Source organism: Toxorhynchites rutilus, chromosome 3 (genome assembly GCF_029784135.1).
Source record: "Toxorhynchites rutilus septentrionalis strain SRP chromosome 3, ASM2978413v1, whole genome shotgun sequence".
Lineage (NCBI taxonomy): Eukaryota > Metazoa > Arthropoda > Insecta > Diptera > Culicidae > Toxorhynchites > Toxorhynchites rutilus.
Window position 1 is genome coordinate 57,946,134 of NC_073746.1, and position 9,893 is coordinate 57,956,026.

The following is a 9,893-nucleotide window of genomic DNA, read 5'->3' on the forward strand; positions in this document are numbered from 1 at the left end:
TAGTTAGAGAGAAGGCAAACGTATTCATTAAAAAAATGGACTGAAACTACTGTCCATGTTTGTATAGGAGACGTAAACGACAAAATGAACAAAATCGACTTTTTAGCTGTTCCACATTCTACGCAATGTAATACGTTTGCTCAACATACAAACAAACATTTTTTGTTCAAAAACATTTCAGCAATTTAGAAAAAACCTTTCCGAAAAATCACTGCTTGTCCGCATAACAGACGTAGTTCCATACAGCTTTCATACATTGTTCGAAAATCCACAATTGTCAGTGTTATGTGCTATAAGCTAAATCTACATTCGAATCACATTCTTTGTAGATTCCAAACATGTCTGTCACTATAGTGTTTTATTACTTAGTGTTTCCTAATAGATGAATATAAGAAACCATTGAAACGATGCTCATATAATTACTATTTTCTGTACGCGATGAACAAAGAGAAGCAATTGTGGTTTTTAATGTTAAAATTACCTAAATTTCTGCATTTGAATCTTCAAGTAGATAATGAAACAATCAGATCAGTAGTAAAATTAAAATAATATTGGTTTTTAGCATTCTAACTCCTCGGATTCAACATTGAATTATTCCACATACTCAGCATTTACTCATACTGTTGGTGTAAGTCACTCCACCATATTTATGCGGTTGATCGTGATATCGGTAAATTATGTTGCTAAAACTACCAACATTGCAGATTGCCTTTACAAATTCAATTAATTGGAAAAACACGAACCTGCTATGTTCGTAGGAAAAAAACAGAGTATTCTTCAGGAAAAAACTACTATCATAGACTCGCAACAAATCAAGAACACCTTTTCCAGACATTTCACTAAATTTCTTCCAAACCTTTTTGATTTTATCCGATAACAACTGCAACTATCGACGGAGACGTTTTGACTATTATCGGAATTGTAAATACTAACGCTACAAACAGAGCAACCTAGTGATCACGTCTAGCTATGCGGACAAATGTTCATTGGAACGATTGAGTGTCCGCATAAATAGACGCAAGCGTTTTCCAAATGGAAAAAAAAATATGTCATAATCCTAAATCACCTAGATCCTTTTTTTGCCGATAATATCCTTCAAATGGACAGATCATTTCGTCGGAAATTTGCATGGTTATGCTTGTATGCCAAAAAACAACAAAAAATGCGTTTTCCCAACACTAATGGTGTTGTCGATTACGTCTCCTATGCAATCATGGGCAGTCTAGTGTCCTACCTATCTTGCCACCTGGTGGTGAATACAATTATGTATCGACAATCGTAACCACCCTGTGTTGTACAGAAAAAAAATTGACAGCGTTATCAGTTGATCTGCAAAAGCCATGGGAAAACAATCAAGCAACTACGTTCGTACTGCCAGCTTCACCCCGGAGTAGCCTGACCAAATAGTTCAGTAATAAAAACGGGAAACGTAAGCAAAAAAACACAAAATGCATTTTTTTTTGGAGAATTTCATGAAGGAGTTGATAAAACCGGGAATAAAGCCAAACAATTGAACATTCTTATATTTACCTGCTTTGTTCTCTACAACGAATTTTATTCGTTCATATTCAAATGGTAGAGAGACTTTGCAAAGTAAATTAGGATTTTTAGAAATTTTATAATAGAAATTGTCACATTTCAGATCGAAGTTTTGTCCTACATGAAGTCACGACTTTTTCGTTATTCACATACTGTGTTCATCGAAAAAAAAAATCTTTCAACTGGTCCGGTACACACAAAATATAATTAGTATGCTTCACGAATTTCTCACACTCCAGGAATTTGTTTTCCATTTCTGAAAATATTTGCAACTAGCACATATTTTTTGTTCCTACTTTTTATCGCAATTATTATAATTCCTCTGAACATAGCCCACTAATCATTCAATATGTTTTATCTATCTCAATTGAAAGTGCTTTTTTGAATGCTACTTTCAATCTCTGTTCATTCAGGAATTAACTTTAATACAACCTGTAGTGTCCATTATCAATGTAGTTCAATACAGTATCGTAGAAATTTTTCATAGGCTTTAAGAAATTTAGCCTCCTGTATTTAGTTTTAATAAACTAGACTATTAAGAATACTAATAAAATCATCAGAATTAACATAAAATTCAGAGGCAAATGCATCGTCTTTTTCAACAAGGCAATAAATGTTTGAAAAACCACCAACTGATCTCTGGTAGATTAGATAGTAGTTCAAAGCATGGGTTTTCATATTAATTGCGCAGGTAATTGCTCCTTTGGAAGAAAATAGGAGTGCAATCGATTCAAAATACTCCTCTCGATTAAGGTAAAGGTGGAAGCTAGCTATTGTAGTATTATAGGTAAACCCACGTATAAAAATGGGGTAATAGTGTTTGTGAGAGAAGGGCAAAGCACACGTAAATAGATCAATTCACTTATCAGACTGTGTGGCGCTTCATTGAAACGAGTCTTTGAATACATTTGAAAAAAAAAACAATTCAATACTAAAGTAAAATGTATGAACGATATGTTCTGATGAACAATTGCAAATATAAATATATATAGAAGGTGCATTTGCATATGAAGTAAAATTATGATTATACGCGAGCGTAACATGAGCAAATTTATAACACATGCGAATTGGGGCTCTTTTGGTATTAAAAAGTTCTTCCGCATAGTAACTCGATGTTGATAATTCCTTAATACTTTCCTTCGTTGATCGTATTGTTTTCACATATTCACGTTGGAGAGCCTTAATCCTTCTCTTTGTTGGCCGAAGCATTTTAATTGAATGTAATACTTTTCCGTTTACTGTTTTTGAAAGCAAAGGCAGCCGAGGCAGTGTTCCGAGCTATGCAATACAATTTTCTTACCCAAAATTATTGATTTTCGGGCGAGGGGTGAGGAAGGGAGATGAAAGAAATGAGCGCCATTATGGCAGCCATTTGTGGCTAGCTTCCACCTTCACCTTAAGAAAGACCTGAGAGAGAGGAGCCAGCTCGCGTTTGTTGTGATCGCCCTTATGTCAGCGCGAACCAGTCACGATGAACCAAGGGGAAGTATTGGAATATGTAGAAAATTTTAACATGATATTTTTTCGCAAGACATTTTATAAGAAAATAATGTTGACGTCGGACTACATCTTTCATTTCTATACCGGGGTGTAAGTTCAAAGCTTCGAGAACGAGAGTGTTACATTGGAGAAACAGAATTTTGAGCAATAATACCTGCCGGTTGAAAGAAATGGTATGATAACCGCTTCATTCGAAAGAAAAAATATCTACGTGTTATATGTGTGTTACTTATTGATCCAAAAATTTGTTTCCAAAGCTCAAAAATTGCTTTGAAAGCAAGCTATTGAAATCACAAAAATCTGTATATAAGCAGGTAGCAGCTCCGAAATCCTGATGAATGGAGTCACCACCAAGAGCATGTTTGTGCAAATGAAGGGCACTGGAGCATCGTGTTCGTTCAAGCAAGGCCAAAAAGGAGTCCACCGAAGAGATGAATAGTATCGCTAAGAAGGCGACCAAGAAAGCGTCAGCATCGAGCTGGTGTGGCTGCCCGGAAGCAAAAGTCAAACAAATCCACGAGCATCGCTGCATACAAGCCGAAGCCATAGAAATCAGAAGCAGCTTCGTTAAAAACTACCGTCGCCACACATAACGCACAACACGAGAGTGTTTTCAGCAAATCAAATCCAGTTCTTTTCAGAAAGAGTATATCAAATACTGCGCTCAAATACATTCTTTTCGTAATTTCTTCGATCAAGTGCGATCAACGTAAAATTACATCTTTCGAGAACTTATAAGGGGTACAATGAATCTTGAGAAAAACAAACGGGAAGTGGGTATTGTGAGGAAGGGCAGAGTGCTTATTAAGAATGCAGACACAGCATCATTTTGATGGAACCTATTCTTATTTCCATCGGACACAAACAAAATTCCCTCAAAATGCACCTGGGAGAAATCAATGTTGACTCTTTTCATTGGGAGATTAGCGCTTATTTTGTATATTCCACATACGCTGCATATTCAAATTGTATCGGAGAATATACAATTATGGCTCACGTTGCAAAAATCGATTCACCGAGCTTGCAGCAATGAATCAAACTGGAACCAGTTAAAGAATGAAAGAATTCACGAAAATTGAATGAACGATCGGAAAAAGTCACAAATGAGCGCAAAACACCAATTAATTCACACAAGAACTCCACCGGTAAGCAAATCATAAAAATCAGTTTACTTCTTATTTCGGATATTTTTTAGAAATCATCGAAATAGTTCTTTTAGACAACTATATCGGAATTATCAAAAGTAAAAAAAAACTTGTTCGAATGAGCCGATGCTGCTGGAAGTCATGATGTGGGCTGACCTGGTACATATTTTATTATTTCCTGATCATGTAAGTGCTCAAATTTTCATCCCCCATATATTCCTGTTAGGCGTAGTCCTAAGTCAAAAATAAAATCGCGGATAAAAACGCACAAATGATCTCACAAACAAAAGTTCACGTCAAGTTTCAACACTTTTCTTATAAATGAATGACAACAACTTGCTTGATTGAAATTGTTCGATTTGAATTTTCTTGATGAGAATTCGTAAAAAGAATAAGAAGAAAACAAACTATCTGTCATTCAGCTGGCTCCTCTCTCTCAGAGAAAGACTATCCATCCCCGTTCGATGCTCACTGACAACGATGTTGCTCCGATGACCAGCAAACGAGAAGTGGTGTGATTTAACGACGACGATGTTGAATTAAAGAGGCTTTAAACTTTTCAGTTAATTCGCCTCTGAAGGTGTGATCTCAAATCGCGGATGGCATATTTATACCAAATAAGTTGGGAACGGGCATAAACGAATGTATTAGTAGAAGTTGCTAAAACTTCATTATAGACCCATTAAACGTAAAAGTAATAATTGTATTGATATCAACACAATTTTATTCTATTGATTTTCATGACATGAAACGCTATGACTCAGGAATAACATTTTATTAAGTGGTTTTTATAGCTATTTCGATGATGTTGTCTGGCATCAGTGTCGAAAAAATAACGATGCTTTCAACAATACAAACAAAACCATTGCCGAAGATTGAAAAATGAAAACTTAACTTTCAGAGCACTAGCTCGAGTTTTCCGACGTTTTTCACTATACAGTGCGACAGCAGATGAAAATTTAATATCTTGTGAGTAATCGATTAGAGTTTGGTTGATATTACTTGCGAAGTGTGCGAAAACGATCATTTTCTTGCGATGCGTTCTTCATACTGTTTCGCAAAATTATTGATTTTCGGGTGAGGGGTGAGGGATGGAGATGAAAGAAATGAGCGCCATTGTGGCAGCCATTTGTGGCTAGCTTCCACCTTCCACCTTGAAGATCCAAGATTTCATGATTTCTTTAATTATGTGTTACCATGCTCAAGCAATTTAGCATACTGTTTACTGTTCAACTCTTAAATTGTGTATGAAAATCGAATGTCAAACATTCGATTTTATACCGATCGCTGCTGTGTAAAATTTCTGCGAATACAAAGAGTTTTTTTAAATCCAAATCCAAATTCGAAAAAAAATACACGGTGCTACAATTATTCACCTGTCTTCTTCTTATGATTTTTTATTTGTGTTTGGCCCTAAACTAAACGTCACATTGTAGTCATCGCTATCCACTGGCACTGCTAAACATTAAATTGCATAATAATTTATCTTTTTTCTGAAGAGCATTTTCGTTTCCATTTTTAAGCATTGTTAAGAAACATATTTCCAACAAATCAAAACGATATTCGTAGAGGCTTAACAAATTAATTCGCGCTCAGCTGGCTTTTTACGAGTTGAAATAGTAATCAGATAGGTACAATTACTATTAAAACAAGTGGGGCCATACATTCCAGAACCTAAAACAAAACAAAATCCGTCATTTGGAGTATCAAACTTCATGATTTTCACAAATAGCTAATTCGTGATTATTTCAAACCTATATGACCTTATTGACGTAAACCAGATATGTTCCGAATCAGGTTTCCGAAGGAAATGACCACTCTATGATCAGAACCAAATCCCATCATTCGCATATCGAACTTCATGGTTTATCAAAACTAGCTCATTGGTGATCATTTCAAGGGTTTCGTCCACATTAGGATAACTCGTACGGTATCCGGATGACCTGTAGCTCAAACGGTAAAGGAAGCTACCGCTAACTTTAAGAAGTATCGAAGGGGAATATGGACTTTTGGTCGGACCTGATCTCGGCCCACTATGCCAAGAGATCACTGGAGGAGATGGATGTTATCCATCCATGGAAGATAAATGTTGTACCGAAGACCGTCACTCCTCCCAACGTTCCCAAGCAGTTAACGATAGAAAAATTTTGGGTGAGTCTCAGACGGAGGATCTACTCCAAAAATTTCGTAGCAAAAACGGAGAAGCAGGCGATCGCCAAGGTCACGAAATAGTTGAAGAACATGCCGACATCCATAACTTCACCGCCATGGCTAAGGTTCTGGCCAACTTTTGCAAGGCCGCCAGGCAGGGCGTCGAAGCATTTTTGTAAAAGGCTTTAAAATAGTAAGACAGCATCATATTCATCATATTTATTGAATAGCTTGGCAAGCAAACAAGAAAAAAATATCCCTTTGAAGATGCCAAATAACCTTATGAACGACACAAATGAGAGCGAATTCTAGACGGAAAATTTTGCGAAACCCGCCCCACATTCAGTATGTCATAAAAACTTTGGCTCAGACTAATTTGATATGCAAAGTGCAGCCCACAAAAATAAGCATAAAAAACCTTTCTACATTTCGAGCATCCTTTAGCTCACGGAAAAGAAATAAAAACTGACATTTTTATTAGCGCGAAATATGAGAGCGATGCGTTTCCAATGGACACTGGACACCCCGCGAGAAGGTCCAGTAGAAGGTACCGAAACTAGTTTTACGTTTGGAAAAAGTCTCTTTCTGTCCAAAAACTGACTTTCAGTATTAGCATATTCCGAGTGTGTCAGTGTCAACATAGTTATTTTGATTGTTTGCGATACCCGTTTTTGTGACCGCTGCGCAATTGGTATTCGCGAAGACGCGAACGCTGAATGTCGCCTTTATCGCCGAGGGATGGGTAGATGAATCATGAACGTTCACATCATGTATTGACTCTAACAGATGTAAGAGATGGTAAAATGAATAAATTACGAACGGATCATGTTGAGAGATATTGGTCTTATGAGCTTGTTATTCAACGATAATAGACCCATTTTTCCCTTTTGCTAATTAAACAAATTGATGATTATGATAGTAACAATTTCTAAATCCGTTGTTGTTCAGATTGTTTGGAATAAGGTAAATGACGTGTAAACTAACAACCGGTGAACCGGTGTGGTGGGGTCATATTCGGAGGCTGATGTCACCATCAGGAATGATTCGACTGTCATCATTCATCCATCTGTCATCTTTTTTGTCAATACTAAAATCAATTGTGAATTAATGTTGTTAGAATGATTTAAGCATGCTTTGCAAGAAACAAATACGAACATTAAATTAAGCGAAAATGGTGTTCAATACTTTCTTCCGTTAAGGTGTTCATGTTCGACGCTTGTTTCATGTTTCGAAGTGCTGTACACTTTCATGAATGATGAGATACAATACTCTCATTGACAACATAAAAAAAATATGACAGGTTGCGAGAAGGTGTGAAGCGACATCACTTTCGACAGGTGAACGCTTACAGCTCTGACACGCAGTGTCATCAAACAGTCGTCATCTGTTCAGCAAACTTCCGAATCATTCTGTCATTCTATCTCTGAAATGAGACATACGACTATGTCGTAGTTATTTATTCAAGGATCCCATTTCCAACAGAATATAGCTAGTACAGCTAATGTGCGAATAATTTATTCTACTGACGGATTTCATTAGAAACAAAATGGACAATGAATTCTTCTCTATGTGACCTTTGAAAATGACGTGTTTTCTGTTCGAGTTGATAATTTGTAGATCTATTTTCGAAATCTGTACATAAACGTACCGACAGGTGTCTGGACTGTAAATCATTAATAGCTGGTGCCTACATCTGACATCGTAACAGGTTGAGCAATGCTCATTACCTGGTTCACGTGGTGCGAACATAATAAATTGAATCGTTCACACGATTAGCGACTCTTTTTATTCGCCAACATCTAGTTACGGGTTAGAGAGCTTTCATTATCTGTATCTCGGGCATGAGTTATTGCAACTCATATGCCGCTGATGTCCTAGCGCATTCGTCATCGCATTGCGATCGGAACTATAATCAGAATAATTGAGGTGATGCCTTACCTTTTCAAATCAATCTCTGCTTTAATGGGATATGTGTGCAGTCGGCCAATCCTTCCTGTAAAACCCTAGAAGCGGTATTACTCATTTGTTTGTTTTTGACGTAGGACTGTGTCTTTCAGTAAGGGTGCCAAGTCAGAAAACAGTTAACCACGTTTTTGTGAAATAAAGTTAACGGTAATAACTGTTTTCATAACCAATGACTTCTTATGATTTGCATACCAATCGAATAGTAAATTCTTCAAGATTTTTAAGGTTTGATATGATGTATGTATGTATGATATGTGATACGATTCTCTAATTCGTAAATGGTAAAAATTAATGAAAATTGGAAGCCTTCCGATTTTCCCGCACATTCGTTCTGCTCATTTGTGTACCTCATTTGTTGTGTGTCTGAATTACGGCGCTGAATGCCAACAAATGAGCGCTATTTTATGTGAGAGAATTGAATGATCTGTTATCAATAATTTGCATTTCAGTTGCCCTCCGGAAGACGCTGACATATAACGTATAAAATGCAGCGGTCGTTTCGCTTTACAATGACAGAGGAAGCAGGATACTGCGATTTCAGTACCGTCATTTCTCGATAGATTGCAGAGATATTGGCATGAATCTGTAGGACATATTTCTACGTATCTATATAAAGAAAATTTCACGTTCTTTGTAACTATTTTTTTATCCTTTTTTGAGCCGAATTTTAATCGTGTACATGTCACATGTTTATCATATCCATAATTAGCACATTACACAGTTGCCATTTTTCGGCGTTAGAGTATTCTCTTCTATACCATTGCACATGGTACACATTTACGTAGTAGCCATTTAGGCGTAAGAGTTTTCCTTCTGTTCTTCCATTATCCAGTTAGACCGAACAGCGGAGACAGTTGATTGATCATTGTTGAGTTATTTATAGAACAGCAGCCCGATGTGTCTGGCAGAGCAGAACAGTTGTATGGATGAATCGATCTTATTTCGACCGTGGATCGATCTCCATCGCTGATGATTGTTGCGTGGGCGTAGTTATTCTGAAACAACATAAATATGGTCAATGAGGGCCCTGAGTTTTGAACTCACGATCGATCGCTTACTAAGCGAACGCGCAACCAATGTGGCTACGGAGACCCCCAATAACTAACTATTGAACAGCTGCAAAATGTCATTATCTACATTATCCTGCGTTCTGATTGGTCGAATGGAAAAAAAGCAATTTGTGCTCTCTTAGTTGTGCTGTAAAAAGTATAATAACGATAATTATGCAACACGTTACATCGAACGGAAAAATAAATTACGTAGCTCTATTCAGTGACCCTTCAGACAGCGAACAGTGAACACCATATGTTAAGGCTGAACGTTCATTTGAAAATAATGCTTTTTCGTGAGCGCTCGTGCAGCTCAGTACTCAGTAGGATTATGAATGAATGAATTATGAATTATGCGTTTTTTTAAATAGAATAAGGGTTTGCTATGAAGTATTCGTTTGGTTGATCGGCCAGTTTGGAAAATTAAAACTCAACTTTTAATTATCGGTAAGAGAAGTTATTTTCGAACCTCGCTGCTACTGCAGTCTGATCGCTCGCTGAACGATTGACGAAACATATCGTCTATGCGTTTCTTATTCTTTAT